The 15,890-nt window shown below is 42.0% G+C and overlaps 1 protein-coding gene and 1 pseudogene across 2 annotated transcripts in view; both read right to left on the reverse strand.

Annotated features, from left to right (window-relative positions):
- Positions 1-15,890, reverse strand: part of CDH4 (cadherin 4) — a 1,183,781-nt gene that overhangs the window by 478,474 nt on the left and 689,417 nt on the right. The window lies entirely within an intron of this gene.
- On the reverse strand, positions 9,910-10,028 carry LOC133388101 (5S ribosomal RNA; annotated as a pseudogene).

Here is a 15,890-nt window from a genome sequence, read left to right on the forward strand (position 1 = left end):
ATTTTCATAAAACATACAAGACAAAATCATAAAACATTCAAAGACAAAAAACAAAATCAAAAATAGTTAAACAAAAAGAAAAAAAGAAAAGAAGAAAAAAAAATAAAAATAAAAAATAAAGAGTAAAATATTGACTTCCCATTTGTCAAAGATCAAATCAGTTATAAGTCTATAATATATAGCAATCCTGTCTCTTAAGTCATATTATAAAATCACTTTCCTCCAGTAGTTATCTTACTTAATCATCAAATCTCATAAACATTACTTTATTCTTTCCACAAAAAGTCAAAGAGAGGTTTCAATTCTTTAAGAAATATATCTATCAATTTTTTTTTTCCAGATAAGCATATCGATTAATCCATCTCATTACTAATTATGATAATCTTATTGTCATAACCATAGTCAAAATAAACATTTCAATTAATCCATCACATCAGAATCTGTTAGGTTCAGTAATTTCAGTAGCCATTGTTCTATTATCTCTATTAGTTCCATTTTCCATCTTCCATCTTCAGTAGTCTTGTTAAGTCCAGTAATTTCAATATCCAATCTTCCATTATCAGTATTCCATAATAATCTTGCTGTCAAAGCCATAGTCATATAATAAGAGTCTGATGGGAATTACCTCTATCCCAAATATTTTCTTGCCATCCATTCTGAATAAGTTGCTGAAATACTGCTGTAAAATCATATCTCTGTTCTTTTTTTCAAAATACACTGGGTCATCTCTTAAAAGTTTTTCCATTGTCACATGGCTGCAGTTAATTCCATAGATTTTCTCTATATTGGGCTCCATCACATCATTCCAGTCCAGAAGATAATCCATGCCATTGATAACTTTATCTCTAGAATCTTCATTAATTTCTTCAGAGATAACATTGAATTCCAAACAATAGATTTTATTTCTAAAGTCCATAGACTCCAAATCTTGTTCCTGTTCCACGTTTGTTCCAATCTCCGGGATCTCCTCTCTCACAGGGACCCCTATTCCAGTCTCCAGGGTCTCCTCTCTCACAGGGACCCCTATTCCAATCTCCGGGGTCTCCTCTCTCACAGGGACCCCTTCCAGGGTCACCTCTCTCACAGGGACCCTTATATCTTTAATCTCCTGCTTCATTTTACTCAATTCAATTTTCGTTATCTCAATCTCATTCATTATTCTCTGAAACATAGTTATTTCCAGATTCTCAGCCACTTTCTTAATTGCCATTTTAAAAGAAAAATATAGGAAAACCACTTCTTATTTCAGCAACAATTGGGTTAATACTCCAAACTTGGTGACATCACAGTATAAACAGAGCAGACAGCCTTATCTCTCCAATAGTTAAGTAAACAAAATGCAGTTCCCAGGATCGAAGCAATTAATGGCAATCGTCAAGAAACAGATTCGTCAAAATAAAATAGACCAAAAAGAGAGTAGTCTCAAAACAGTATAATATTTTTCAAAATAAAAATCTGGAATAGAAATCCCTCTTCTGTGTGTATCTTTAGAATGCAAATCCAGGACAGCTTTTTGCAACAAAAACAGAGATAAGCTATTAATTAGTGCGTAGCAGAGAGAAGTTACGGCTCCCCAGTGAGATGTCAAAAACCGATCAATCTGGCAAATCTCTTTTAAACAGCAACAATTTAAGTCAAGTAAAAGAAAAATATAGAAAGAAGGGTGCTTGCCTGTTAGTGCGTTCTCTCTTAGAAGATAAGATGAACGTTCGCTTTAACAGATAGAGCTTGCTGTTGAAAATCCGTCCCACCTTCGTCGGCTGGACCTCGTCCCATAAATTAATGAGATCTGGTCGTCCCAACAAAAATAGGCTTTGAGGTTAATCTCTTCGTTTCTCCCTACCCGGGAGAAGTTTAATCAGTCAAAAAAAAAAGAAAAAACTGACTGATATATCTGAATAAGCTTCTTTTGAGGCAGGAGCCCGTCTCAAAAGCAGGCACAGGCTAAGTCACCCTTCACCACGTGGGACTTTTCTGATGATGGGCAGTTAGGAAATGTTATTAACAAATAACAAACAGAACGTCTTTATTAATTCAAATAAATAAATCACTAAATTTGAAGTCAAAGAAGTCTGGGATTGACAAAATAGGCTGGACCTTGTTGAGCAGGGGGAGCATGCATACTGAGACACACACGCGCCACTGTTTGAACTTCTTCAGCATCACTGAACAAAATGCAAAAAGGTGCAGCATCTTGTCGGCAGCTCAAAGGCTTCCACTTCTTTGCCCTATTCAGGATAAGGAAGCAAGAACCCAAGTACCCTCTGGAAGAGGGGGCTAGATTGATGGGGAGGAGGCAGAGCAATAATGAAACCTTTCAACCACTGCTGGTGCAACATATATTTTGCACCATCTCCTTGTGTCAAGACTGCTGGACAGCTCCCCTGCTGTCTCTCAGTAACTTTGTCCAAGCTGAAACCTGCTCCTTGCTGTGGTTGGACAGCTTCCTTGCCAGACTGGTAAACAGGGAATCCAAACACCCATTTGGCAGCAATGGTACACCACTCTTACTGAATTTGCTTTTCCCTGCCCCAAAATGAAATCTGAACTGAAGCCTTGTAGTGTGCAAGTGGAGGTCTGTGGTGAGTGGACGGGATTTCACTGCTGCCTAAATATGTATATTCATTGGGGGGAGGTTGTGAGACGAGATGCACTATGGCAGCTCTCAGTTACTAAAACATATTTGCTTAGGAAATGTGGAGACCTGCCATGTTTATTCCTTTCTAATCAAGGCTATTGAAAATCTGGAAGAAATTTATCCAATTATATCTTCTTGGTTAAGCTCCCTCACTCCTGAGTCAATGAATCTTCTGCCATAGTCAATATCTGTTTAGTAAACTGCATGCCAGAAGCTTTCTAATGAATACAATTAGCCTTTCATGCAAACAGAAAAGTACTTAGGGCAAAACAAGGCAGTTTACACATCAACTTTGTCTTAAGTCAATTTCTCTCTTTTGGAGAAATCAATAGCGGACATTGTGCTGATGATCTGAACAGATCTTTCTTTGGCTTACGAATATTTTCTGGAGTTATTAAACAATATTTACCCAATAAGCCATGGATTTGTGCAAAACTGGATCGTGATTTAGCTTTGGATATTTATTCAAATGAAGCTAAACACAATTCACAAGATACAGATAGTATGATAAAGTGCAGCTATTATCATAAAGGACACTTGGATTAAACTAGACTATATACTAGCTCCATGTCTGAGAACAATAGGCTCTGTGCAGCTAATAAGAAATTGAACCACCTGTGGCCTATTATTTTAACTGAAAAATCTAATTCAGACTTGCATCTGAGGTCATGCAAAAAAGGACAATGATGACCTCATTAGAGATGGAGGAGGAATCTGATTTAAAAGGATTTATGCATAGGATTTGGTGGTTCTGACCTGATGAAGGTTTGCCTACATTGGACCACCTCTGGTATCAAGCATGCTTGTGTATGGTCATTTTTTTTGTAAAGGCCTTACTGCGTATATGGAAGTTATACACAAAAAATTACATATATTCTATGTATAATACAAATAAATGAGTCAAGCCCCATGCATTACAATATTTGTGCAGAAGAATTTTATAAGTATTAATGCACAAGCATTTTTATACAGTTATATGAATAGCTGTATGTATCTGTTTATGTGCTGGTTACTTTCAGAAACCTGGTGTGTATACACATTTAATATGCATATAAAATATGTATAAAATGCAAGGATTGTTAGTATTTTTAGCAGAATCAGTAAAAGAAAAAATAGCTCAATTTTCACTATCAAGGAAGAAGAGAGAAACTGGGGAGTGGGAAGACACATAGGTAAACTTTACATTGAGATTTTCAGAAAGTTCCATCCCTAGATCCAATAAAGATATATCAAAAATTTTACACACTGCCCAACTTCCTTAATGGTAGAGCATCTGCTTTGCATGTGAAAAGGTTCCAGATTCAATCTCTAGGTACAACTGGGAAAGACTCTGGTCTGTAACCATAAACAGCTCTTGCCTGCCTGTGCTGGTAATACTAGGCTATATGGGCCAATGATCTTGTCACCGCACTTGGAGCACTGTGTACAGTTCTGGTCACCTAACCTCAAAAAGGATACGGTAGAGTTGGAAAAGGTTCAGAAAAGGCCAACCAAAACAATCAAGGGGATGAGGAAAGGTTGCAACATTTGGAGCTTTTGCCAGTGTGGTGTAGTGGTAAAGGCAGCCTTTCCCAACCAGTGTGCCTCCAGATGTTGTTGGACCACAACTCCCATCTTCCTGACCATTGGCAATGCTGGCTGAGGCTGATGGGAGTTGTAGTCCAACAACTTCTGGAGGCACACTGGTTGGGAAAGGCTGGGTTAAGGTGTTGGAACTATGACCTGGGAGACCAGGGTTCAAATCCCCACACAGCCATGAAGCTCACTGGGAGACCATGGGCCAGTCACTGCCTCTCAGCCTCAGAGGAAGGCAATGGTAAACCACCTCTGAATACCGCTTACCATGAAATCTCTATTCATAGGGTTGCCATAAGTCAGAATCAACTTGAAGGCAGTACATTTCATATTCAGTTTAGAGAAAAGACAAGTGAGAGGTGACGTGGTCGACGTGTGTAAAATTATGCATGATGTGGAGAAAGAGGATAGTGAAAAGATTTTCTCCCTCTCTCATAACACTAGAACTCGTGGACATGCATTGAAACTGAATATTGGAAGATTCAAGATAGACAAAAGAAAACACTTTTTCACGCAGCGCATAGTTAAACTATGGAATTCACTCCCATGGGAGAGAGTGATGGCCTGCAACTTGGAGGGCTTTAAAAGCGGATTAGACAAATTCATGGAGGATAATGCCATCAATGGCTACTAGCCATGATGGCTATGCTGTGCCTCCACAGTTAGATGCAGTATGCTTCTGATTACCAGTTACTGGAATCCGCAGGAGTGGAGAGTGCTCTTGCGCTCAGGTCCTGCTTGTGGATTTCCCACAGGCATCTAGGTCCCCACAGTAACAGCAGGATGCTGGATTAGATGGGCCATTGGCCTGATCCAGCAGGCTCTTCTTATGTTCTTAAGGAGCATTATCAGAGTTCCAGGACACAATCCAGCCAGGCTAAAACACAAGGGGTGCAAAGCAAGGCCAGTAAGGGGTGCAGTCTGGGGAGAGTTCCAAAGACCTGCGGGGTCATATTTGGTTCCCCGGACCTGAGGTTTATGACTCATGGTAGGCAGAGAGTATGGAGCGCAGTGGCCGAATGGATTGCAGGAGGGTGGGTTGGGGCAGCAGTCATGGTTATCGCCCTCCACAGTGTTTATTTTAGTTAGTTAATTAATTAATATCCCACCCTTCTTCCCAGTAGGTTCCCTGGGCAGCAGTGTCCTCAAAACTGCTGGAATTTTTTTTTTGGGGGGGGCTACTGGGATGGGGAGAAAGAATAGATGAAAATGGCATCCATCCCTGTTCTGCTAATGGAAGCCTCTGCTGGTTCCAAGAGCTTTCCATCAGCCAGGGAGGGGGACCCCCTTCACCTCCTGGCTTTCTGAGCTTCCCAGAGGCTGCTAGAGATGCAAATGCTGGACTAGATAGTCTAATATCCAGCAAAGGCTCCCTAGAGCTGCCCGTTTCCCATGTCCACCTGTGACATCTCCCCATTTGCTGGAAACCAATTTGACTCGAACAGACATTGCTTAAAGGAAAAACATAAGAACATAAGAACATAAGAAGAGCCTGCTGGATCAGGCCAGTGGCCCATCTAGTCCAGCATCCTGTTCTCACAGTGGCCTACCAGGTGCCTGGGGGAAGCCCACAAGCAGGACCCAAGTGCAAGAACACTCTCCCCTCCTGAGGCTTCCGGCAACTGGTTTTCAGAAGCATGCTGCCTCTGACTAGGGTGGCAGAGCACAGCCATCACGGCTAGTAGCCATTGATAGCCCTGTCCTCCATGAATTTGTCTAATCTTCTTTTAAAGCCATCTAAGCTGGTGGCCATTACTGCATCTTGTGGGAGCAAATTCCATAGTTTAACTATGCGCTGAGTAAAGAAGTACTTCCTTTTGTCTGTCCTGAATCTTCCAACCTTCAGCTTCTTTGAATGTCCACGAGTTCTAGTATTATGAGAGAGGGAGAAGAACTTTTCTCTATCCACTTTCTCAATGCCATGCATAATTTTATACACTTCTATCATGTCTCCTCTGACCCGCCTTTTCTCTAAACTAAAAAGCCCCAAATGCTGCAACCTTTCCTTGTAAGGGAGTCGCTCCATCCCCTTGATCATTCTGGTTGCCCTCTTCTGAACCTTTTCCAACTCTATAATATCCTTTCTGAGATGAGGCGACCAGAACTGTACACAGTATTCCAAATGCGGCCGCACCATAGATTTATACAACTGCATTATGATATCGGCTGTTTTATTTTCAATACCTTTCCTAATTATTGCTAGCATGGAATTTGCCTTTTTCACAGCTGCCGCACACTGGGTCGACATTTTCATCGTGCTGTCCACCACAACCCCGAGGTCTCTCTCCTGGTCGGTCACCGCCAGTTCAGACCCCATGAGCGTATATGTGAAATTAAGATTTTTTGCTCCAATATGCATAATTTTACACTTGTTTATATTGAATTGCATTTGCCATTTTTCCGCCCATTCACTCAGTTTGGAGAGATCTTTTTGGAGCTCTTCGCAATCCCTTTTTGTTTTAACAACCCTGAACAATTTAGTGTCATCAGCAAACTTGGCCACTTCACTGCTCACTCCTAATTCTAGGTCATTAATGAACAAGTTGAAAAGTACAGGTCCCAATACCGATCCTTGAGGGACTCCACTTTCTACAGCCCTCCATTGGGAGAACTGTCCGTTTATTCCTACTCTCTGCTTTCTGCTTCTTAACCAATTCCTTATCCACAAGAGGACCTCTCCTCGTATTCCATGACTGCTAAGCTTCCTCAGAAGCCTTTGGTGAGGTACCTTGTCAAATGCTTTTTGAAAGTCTAAGTACACTATGTCCACTGGACCACCTCTATCTATATGCTTGTTGACACTCTCAAAGAATTCTAATAGGTTACTGAGACAGGACTTTCCCTTGCAGAAGCCATGCTGGCTCTGCTTCAGCAAGGCTTGTTCTTCTATGTGCTTAGTTAATCTAGCTTTAATAATACTTTCTACCAGTTTTCCAGGGACAGAAGTTAAGCTAACTGGCCTGTAATTTCCGGGATCCCCTCTGGATCCCTTTTTGAAGATTGGTGTTACATTTGCCACTTTCCAGTCCTCAGGCACGGAGGAGGACCCGAGGGACAAGTTACATATTTTAGTTAGTAAATCAGCAATTTCACATTTGAGTTCTTTGAGAACTCTCGGGTGGATGCCATCCGGGCCCGGTGATTTCTCAGTTTTTATATTGTCCATTAAGCTTAGAACTTCCTCTCTCGTTACCACTATTTGTCTTAGTTCCTCAGAATCCCTTCCTGCAAATGTTAGTTCAGGTTCAGAGATCTGCCCTATATCTTCCACTGTGAAGACAGATGCAAAGAATTCATTTAGCTTCTCTGCAATCTCCTTATCGTTCTTTAGTACACCTTTGACTCCCTTATCATCCAAGGGTCCAATTGTCTCCCTAGATGGTCTCCTGCTTTGAATGTATTTAGAGAATTTTTTGTTGTTGGTTTTTATGTTCTTAGCAATGTGCTCCTCAAATTCTTGTTTAGCATCCCTTATTGTCTTCTTGCATTTCTTTTGCCAGAGTTTGTGTTCTTTTTTATTTTCTTCATTTGGACAAGACTTCCATTTTCTGAAGGAAGACTTTTTGCCTCTAAGAGCTTCCTTGACTTTGCTCGTTAACCATGCTGGCATCTTCTTGGCCCTGGCGGTACCTTTTCTGATCTGCGGTATGCACTCCAGTTGAGCTTCTAATATAGTGTTTTTAAACAACTTCCAAGCATTTTCGAGTGATGTGACCCTCTGGACTTTGTTTTTCAGCTTTCTTTTTACCAATCCCCTCATTTTTGTGAAGTTTCCTCTTTTGAAGTCAAATGTGACCGTGTTGGATTTTCGTGGCAATTGGCCAGTTACATGTATGTTTAATTTAATAGCACTGTGGTCGCTGCTCCCAATCGGTTCAACAACACTTACATCTCGCACCAGGTCCCGGTCCCCACTTGTAAGAACACTTATATTTCACATTTGGGATATTGGAATTGGACGAGTGTAAGTGCACCCCGGAGAGAATGGCTGCCAAAGACCACAGGTGAAAAAAAGAAAAGATGGATCACAGTGGCAGGCATCCACAAATTCATTTTAAACAATGCAGGAAACTGTCCACTTAAAGCAGCTTCCTTTCTCTGTGATGAGCTGCTCTTTAGGCTACAATCCTAAACCCCCACTTGCCTGGGAGTAATCCCCATTGAATCAAATAGGATTTACATCTGGGTAGACAAGGTTAGGATTGCAGCCTTAGTTCAGGCTTTTTTTTTTTTTGGCAATGTCCTCATTTCTTTGTCCTAAAATGGAAACATTAGCTGTAAACTATAAAAGCTGATCTGCTTAGGATCAATCAGTCTGCCTCGCTCAAATGTAAAATGCATCGAGTCAGCTCAAAAATGAACACACTGGGGAAACCTTGAAATGGAAACCTTTGTGTTGTAGTAGAGTAGGCAACTTAATAAGGGGATCCCCCCCCAAGAAAAACACCATATAACCTCCCTCCCCCCATCTCCACATATCTATGTTAGTCATTTGTAGCTTAAAAGGAGAAAAAGGATCGACTTGAATTAGGTAGTTTCTCATTAAAATGCAAACAAAATCAAATTTCTCCCCCATTCCTAATTCCAAGGCAGAACATAGCCATTGTGGCTAGGAGCAACTGATAGTTTTATCCTCCATGAATTTGTCTAATCCTCTTTTAAAGCCATCCAAGTTGATGGCTATCACTACCTCTTTATATTCTGAAAAAAATAACAACAACAGAGCAATGACTCCTAGAACAAAAAATTCTTTTAAAAAACCAGCATTTTGAATAGTGCCTAGATTATTACAAGAAACCACTTAGGCTGCTATCCAATACATGTCTACTCAGAAGTAAGCTCCATTGGGTTCAATGGGACTTACTCCCAGGTAAGACTGCAATCCAATATATACTTGCCTGCGAGCAAATCCCATTGAACCCAACGGAGCTTACTTCTGAGACTTGCAGACTTACTCATGTCTATTGATTTCAATGGGTCTACTTTGAGTAAGGTTAGCACTGAATACTGCACCGTTCTTGGTACTAAAACACAATGTTAGCGTCTGTACTATTCATCTAGGCTAGACATTCCTGCCCTGGGCTCCTACTGGGAGGAAAGACGGGATATAAATCTAATAAATAACAAATAAATAAATGAACAGAATGCTAGAGTTCAGCTTCAAGGACACCACTCTTCCTGGCCAACTGCCCTCACTAAGCCTCTGAGTCATTTTTACGCTAGTGTCTTGAAGACAGGCCCTGTTACTTCAAACTGGGGGAAGGGAATCACACAGTTTAACATTATAATTCTCAGCTTACGACATGACATCCACTCTGTGCACCTGCCCAGTTTTACCTGTGCTGCTCTCCCTATCACCTCACCTTACTTACCCCACTGTTCTAGCAAGTACTGTATCTGTGAGCCCATGACCAAAGTTTTCTGTTTTAATTAATGCTTAGTAACGAGAGTGTGACTGTGTGAACATGACATAATCGGCAGACTAATAATAAGCTACAAGATAATTTTGTAAAAAGCGATCCAGCTTAAAGGGTTGCTAGGTTAACACATGTTCAGAAGTGCTGACCATTTTGTTGTTGTCACATGCCTTCAAGTCGATTATGACTTATGGGGACCCTATGAATCTTTTTTGGATATATTCATAGGATTTTCATGGTAAGAGGTATTCAGAGGTGGTTTACCATTGCCATCCTCTAAGCCTACGGCACCCAGTATTCCCAGGCGGTCTCCCGTCCAAGTACTAACCAGGCCTGACCCTGCTTAGCTTCTGAGATCAGACAAGATTGGGTGTGTTCAGGGTAGTATGGCTGTAGGTGCTGGCCATTTGCAGTGAAGCAATTCAAAAAGTGCATATGCCACTCATGCTAATCCGAGGGATATTCTATACGGGTGACCATTAATATCTCTACTAACTGTTGTCCAGGAGAGTGTCTTTCCAAGCACAGCCAGAGCGAGTGCAACCATTAGCTAGGATGACAGATTTGGGGATTAGTTGTTTCTCCCAGCCCCCCCCCATTCCTTGGACAATTTTCTTTTATTGCAGTGGTTCTCAAACTTTTTTGGTTCGCGGCACACTGTAAAACTTAAAAATTTTCTGGCGCACTTTGTGTACAAAACTAAAAATATATTAATATATTTTAAACTATGAATAAAAATAACTATACAAATGGGTTTCTTCTCATTTTAAAAATATACTTTCATAATATTCGCGGCACACCTAGTCACCTCTTGCGGCGCACCAGTGTGCTGCAGCGCACCGTTTTAGAATCACTGTTTTATTGCTTGATTCCATTTACCATCCCAAAGCAAATCATTTCACTCTTAATAATTTCATCAGCATTCTTTTGATTCCAATATAAAATAAAAGGCAGCCAGTGATGTTGAAAGATCTCAGTTTGTCTGAGTTGTTCCCTCCCATAATTGTTTGTAACTGGTAATTTTATTTATTACATTTATATCACACCTTTCCTCCAAGGAACTCAAGGTGATGCACAAACTTGGTTGTCCCCCTCCTGATTTTATCTTCACAACAACCCTGCGAGGTAAGTTAGGCTGAAAGACAGTGACTGGCCAAAGGTCACCTAGTAAACTTCATGACAGAGCAGGGATTTTGGCCCTTTTCTCCCAAGGTCTCAGTCCGACACTCTAACTACTATACAACACTGGCTCTCTTCATTCAACACCATAATGTTCCAGGACTTTCGCAGACAATAGTCAATGGATTCCATTCTTCCTTAACTTTGCAGAATTCCCACCATTAATGGGCAAAAGTACCCTTAAGTTTTACTACATTTCCAGCATAATTTAGACACTGAAGGAAACATTCATGATAACCTATCTAGCATATAGTATCAATGATTTTATAACAGTTTTATAGCTATTTTAATTTTTTAAAAAAATTATTAAGATGCTTTTTGGACCATATTTATACCTCTCTGTAATGGGGGCTCAGTTTGTGGAACTCCACTATACATGTGGAGAAGAGTCCTGGGGGCAGGGAACCCAGCAGTTTCTAGCTGAGTTCGAAACTAGGGTAGAAGCATCTGCCACTTTCTTCTCTAGTCAACTGACAAGAGGCATAACAAATAAGAGAGCTGGATCTTGCTCTTGATCCAGGCTGTTCTTAAAATCCTACCTGCCACAGGTAGGCAATGTGGTCAGTGGAGACTGGCGGCTCCGATGTCAGCGGAGCAGTGAATCCAGTCTGGGGTTTAGTCCAAATTTTCAAGGAGTGGTCCAAGGTGCTTTAGTATGGACTACAACCCAGAGTAGATTCACTGTCCCACTGACATCGTAGCCACTGGTCTTCACTGAATGTGGCACCCTCCTGATACTGTTGGACTACAACTCCCATAATCCTTGATCATTAGCTATATTGGCTGGAACTACTAGAAGTAGTCAACATGTTTGGCTGCTCTGAGTGAATATCCTTACACAGCCAAAAAGGGACCATCCACACATGCGAGGGATGTGTCAGGAGGCAAAAAAACTTGAGGGGGAAATGATCAAGGAAGCTGTGGCAGTGGGTGTGGGATGACACACACACACACACAACTACCTACCTACCTACCTCTAGGACCACAAAGCAAGCTCAGTGGGCAAGAAATGCTGACTGACAGTTGGAATGGAAAAAAATGAAATGCAGGAAGGATGGAGCATTGAATGGAGTATCCTGGAAGAGGGCATAGCAGCTGGCTGACACTGTAGAAAAGGAGCATTCCACATTGCAGTGTTTTGTTGTTGCAGGCCACGCTAATTTTTTGTTAAAAAAACCTAATTCCTGGCCAGTGCTCAATCTTTCCTTAAGTTTCTTTTTCCTGAGCAGTCTTATCACATTATAGCAGCCCTTTTTGTGAGACAGCAAGGTTACATTATATGGTTATCACAGGTGCACCTTTTCCCACAAGCAAATATAGTCTCCTTCCTTAGAGGCAAGTGTGTGGAAGAGATAAGGAGCTCTGTAAGTTGTTAGGTCACACCCCAATAGGCTAAATAACCCATCTATGGTCCTGGAGCATAGCACATGGAATCACACCACCTCCTCGTTAGAGTCATCAGGTTTATCGTTAAACTAATGAGATGATTTGCAATTAAGGCTTCACAAGCCTGCACTCCGGCCAGCCTGGATGTTGTCCTACCTGCCAATAAATAATCCCACACAGCTTCTGGCCTTGTTGCAGGGCTTTCTATGATTAACTCTGCATAAGGTGGCCCAAATGACCCCATGGATTAATCAATGTGTTTTCTCTCTCAGAGAGCAAAGTTCAAGCTGTGGGAGCTACCTCCAAGGGATGAGTGCTTTAATTATGATTGTACCATGAAGTAAATAAATCCCATAACACTCAATTTGTAGGTAAAAAAAAAAGTCTCCCAGTTTGCCTTCATAGCACTAATGATTTGTTTTTATTTGGGAAGATGCAGACATTTGCTGAGATATCTATAAAACAGAATGTTTCAAATGTCAATATAAGTCCCGGATGTGAACTTTGCAAGTGAATGGCAACGGTAACATTTCAGAGGTAACCAAAGGCCCCATCTGCACTATACAGTTAAAGCCGTATAATACCACTTTAAACAGACCCAAAGCATCCTGGGAACTGTAGTATGTGAAGGGTGATGAGAGTTGTTAGGAGAGCCCTATTCCTTTCTCAGAGCTACAATTCCTAGAGTGTATTACTAATCAATCCCTCTTCCCAGTGAAGGGTTGGCAGGCAATGGCATGTAGCATTTAATTTAAAGAGATGTGTCAAGATCTCTCCCCCCTCTCTCCCCACTCTGAAGGCCAAAGAAAAATCCCCAGCAGCGTGGGACTAGAGCCTTGGTCTTCAAAATATCAAATCAGAGGGGCTCTCTTTAGGGAGATACCAGCAGTTGCCAGGCAGTTCATTCCTCACCTCTCCTGTTCTTGAAATACATGTTTTACTGTGGATCACTTCAGCCTCCCAGTGTCCTTAAGTCCGGCCTCCCAGCAGCCCCTATAAAAGGAAGCCGGGAGCTCTTTTGATGTGGCTTATTTTATTGTCCTTTGTTTTGATCTGTCAACCTTAGCTTTCCCATGACCCAACTGTGCCAACTAAATCCCTGGCTCCCTCCTGACACTAAGTTAGAAAAAATAAGCAAGCACACACAAGCACACATACACACACCATCCGCAGTATTTTGGGCATACAGTTAACACAATCAAAGCACCAGAGATGCACAAGGAATCTCCCTGATAAGGTTCTCTCTCTCCCCCTTTAATTTCCAATTGGAGATGAACTGTTTGGCAGCTTGAAATGCCTGGCACAGCATCAACGTCAGTTTGCTGGGGCTGAATCCAAACACGAACCTGAACTTTACCAGCTATGCTCATTTTTGTAAACAGATTCCCTTTGCCTGCCAAACTCTTTCCAAAAGGACACAAAAGACAGCATTTTTTTTTTAAAAAGGGGGGTATATAGCCCTCTGCATACATTATTTTCCTTGATTATTTCCCTTGATTGTTGAAGATTCAGGACAGACAAAAGGAAGTACTTCTTTACTCAGCGCATAGTTAAACTATGGAATTTGCTCCCACAAGACGCAGTAATGGCCACCAGCTTGGATGGCTTTAAAAGAAGATTAGACAACCTCATGGAGGACAGGGCTATCAATGGCTACTAGCCGTGATGGCTGTGCTCTGCCACCCTAGTCAGAGGCAGCATGCTTCTGAAAACCGGTTGCCGGAAGCCTCAGGAGGGGAGAGTGCTCTTGCACTCGGGTCCTGCTTGCGGGCTTCCCCCAGGCACCTGGTTGGCCACTGTGAGAACAGGATGCTGGACTAGATGGGCCACTGGCCTGATCCAACAGGCTCTTCTTATGTTCTTATGTTCTCAGAGAGAGAGAGGCACTTCATCACTGAAGTTTTGTTGAGTAGCATGACAGCATTCTGACTGCAGTTTGACTTGCACCTGCACAATGCTGTCCTGTGGGTTTGGAGACTGCTTTTGCCAAAAGGTGCATCTTGAATCCATGCAGATTTCCTGGGGTTCAGAAACTGAGAAGCAGGGACTAGAGTCTGGGAGATAAAATGTGGTACCTTGAAGATCAGGGACACGGCTTGATAGGGTAGGGGGCCTGTGGGCCTCCAGATTAGGGGTGGGGGAGAAATGCAATTCACATTTAAAGGTGAACCTACCTAATCTGCACTTTCCGAAATGATATGTGAAGAAAAGCAAAACACAGCCGTCCTTCAACATTTGCACTTCTCAAGATTTTGCAACGTGGTTTGCCAGCCAAGTAATGTGTACAAAAAAGCATATACTAGGTTAAAGTGTGCATAAATATTATTTCCGTAGGCAGTTTTCACTAAGGTACACATTTTTTGCAAGCAATGTCTCATAATTCATGTTTACATGTTATTTTCACAATTTTTATGCACACTTTCTCTTAATATATTCATTTTTTTAAACATTGGTTGGTTGGAGAAGAGCATTGCAAAATTCAGACAAGTGCAAAATTTGAAGGACAGCTGTGTTTCAGTTCCCATATTGTTTCAGAAAGTGTGAATTTTATAGATTTGGCTTTACATGTGAACTGAATCAAATTCCTCCCCCATCTCTGTCAGTCAAGAGGAAAGAAATCCAAAGGGTAGATGCCACAACATTAAAGGTCTGTTTTCTATGTTGTGTGGAACGGACTTCCTGATGGGATGGTATCTGCAGGAGGCCCTCACCTGCAGAGCGCAGTGAGTGCAACTGGGTATATAAGGAGTAGGATGCTCTGGGCTCCTTCTGGGAGGAAGGGCGGGATACACATTTAATTAACTAATAATACCAGGTAGCCTGGTCCCAAGCTGTACAGGGCTTTCTACACCAAAACCAGCACCTTGAACTTGGATCAGCAGCTAATGGGCAGCCAGTGAAATTCTTTCAGCAGCAGTGTAACATGTTGGCGATATCCTGCCCCAGTGAGCAGTCGTGCATCTGTATTTTACACCAGCTGCAACTGCCAAATCTCACCTAGATTGCATTACAGTAATCCAGCCTGGAGATTACCAGTGCATGAACAGTGCAGGATGTCCTGGTCCAGAAACAGCCACAACTATCTTACTAGCCGAAGCTGGAAAAAGGCACTCTTAGCCACCGAGCTTACCTGGGCCTCTAGTGACAAAGATGGATCCAGTAGCATCCCCAGACTATGAACCTGCTCTGTCAGAGGAAGTACAACTCCATCCAAAGCAGGCAATTGACCAATTATCCAGACTTTGGAATCACCTACCCATAGCACCTCTGTCTTGCTAGGATTCAGAGTCAGTTTATTGGCCCTCATCCAGCCCACCAGGGCATGCCTGGCCTCTCCTGTTTCAGATCTTACAAAGAAATAGATCTTGGTATCATCAGTGTACTGCTGACACATCATCCCCCTACACCCCACCCTGATAGCCCTGGATCAAAGAGGCCCAATTCAGTTCAGACCTTGGCTGAATACAGACCACAGCCCTAACGGCCACTGTAAGAGCCACCTTTAGATCCTAATTGAACCCAGAAACTCAAAGATCCCTTGCCACATGCCTGAGCTTCTCATGTGCCACAGAAGACATCTCCTTCCAAAAACAAACCCCAGGAACAGAGAACAGATGGCAGAGAACCTTAGCAGAAGCCATACTTAGAAGGTAGAGTATGCTCTTGGAAGCACAAGTGCACTTGAGGAACTGACC

This window comes from Rhineura floridana, chromosome 6, assembly GCF_030035675.1.
Source record: "Rhineura floridana isolate rRhiFlo1 chromosome 6, rRhiFlo1.hap2, whole genome shotgun sequence".
NCBI classification, from domain to species: Eukaryota; Metazoa; Chordata; class Lepidosauria; order Squamata; family Rhineuridae; genus Rhineura; species Rhineura floridana.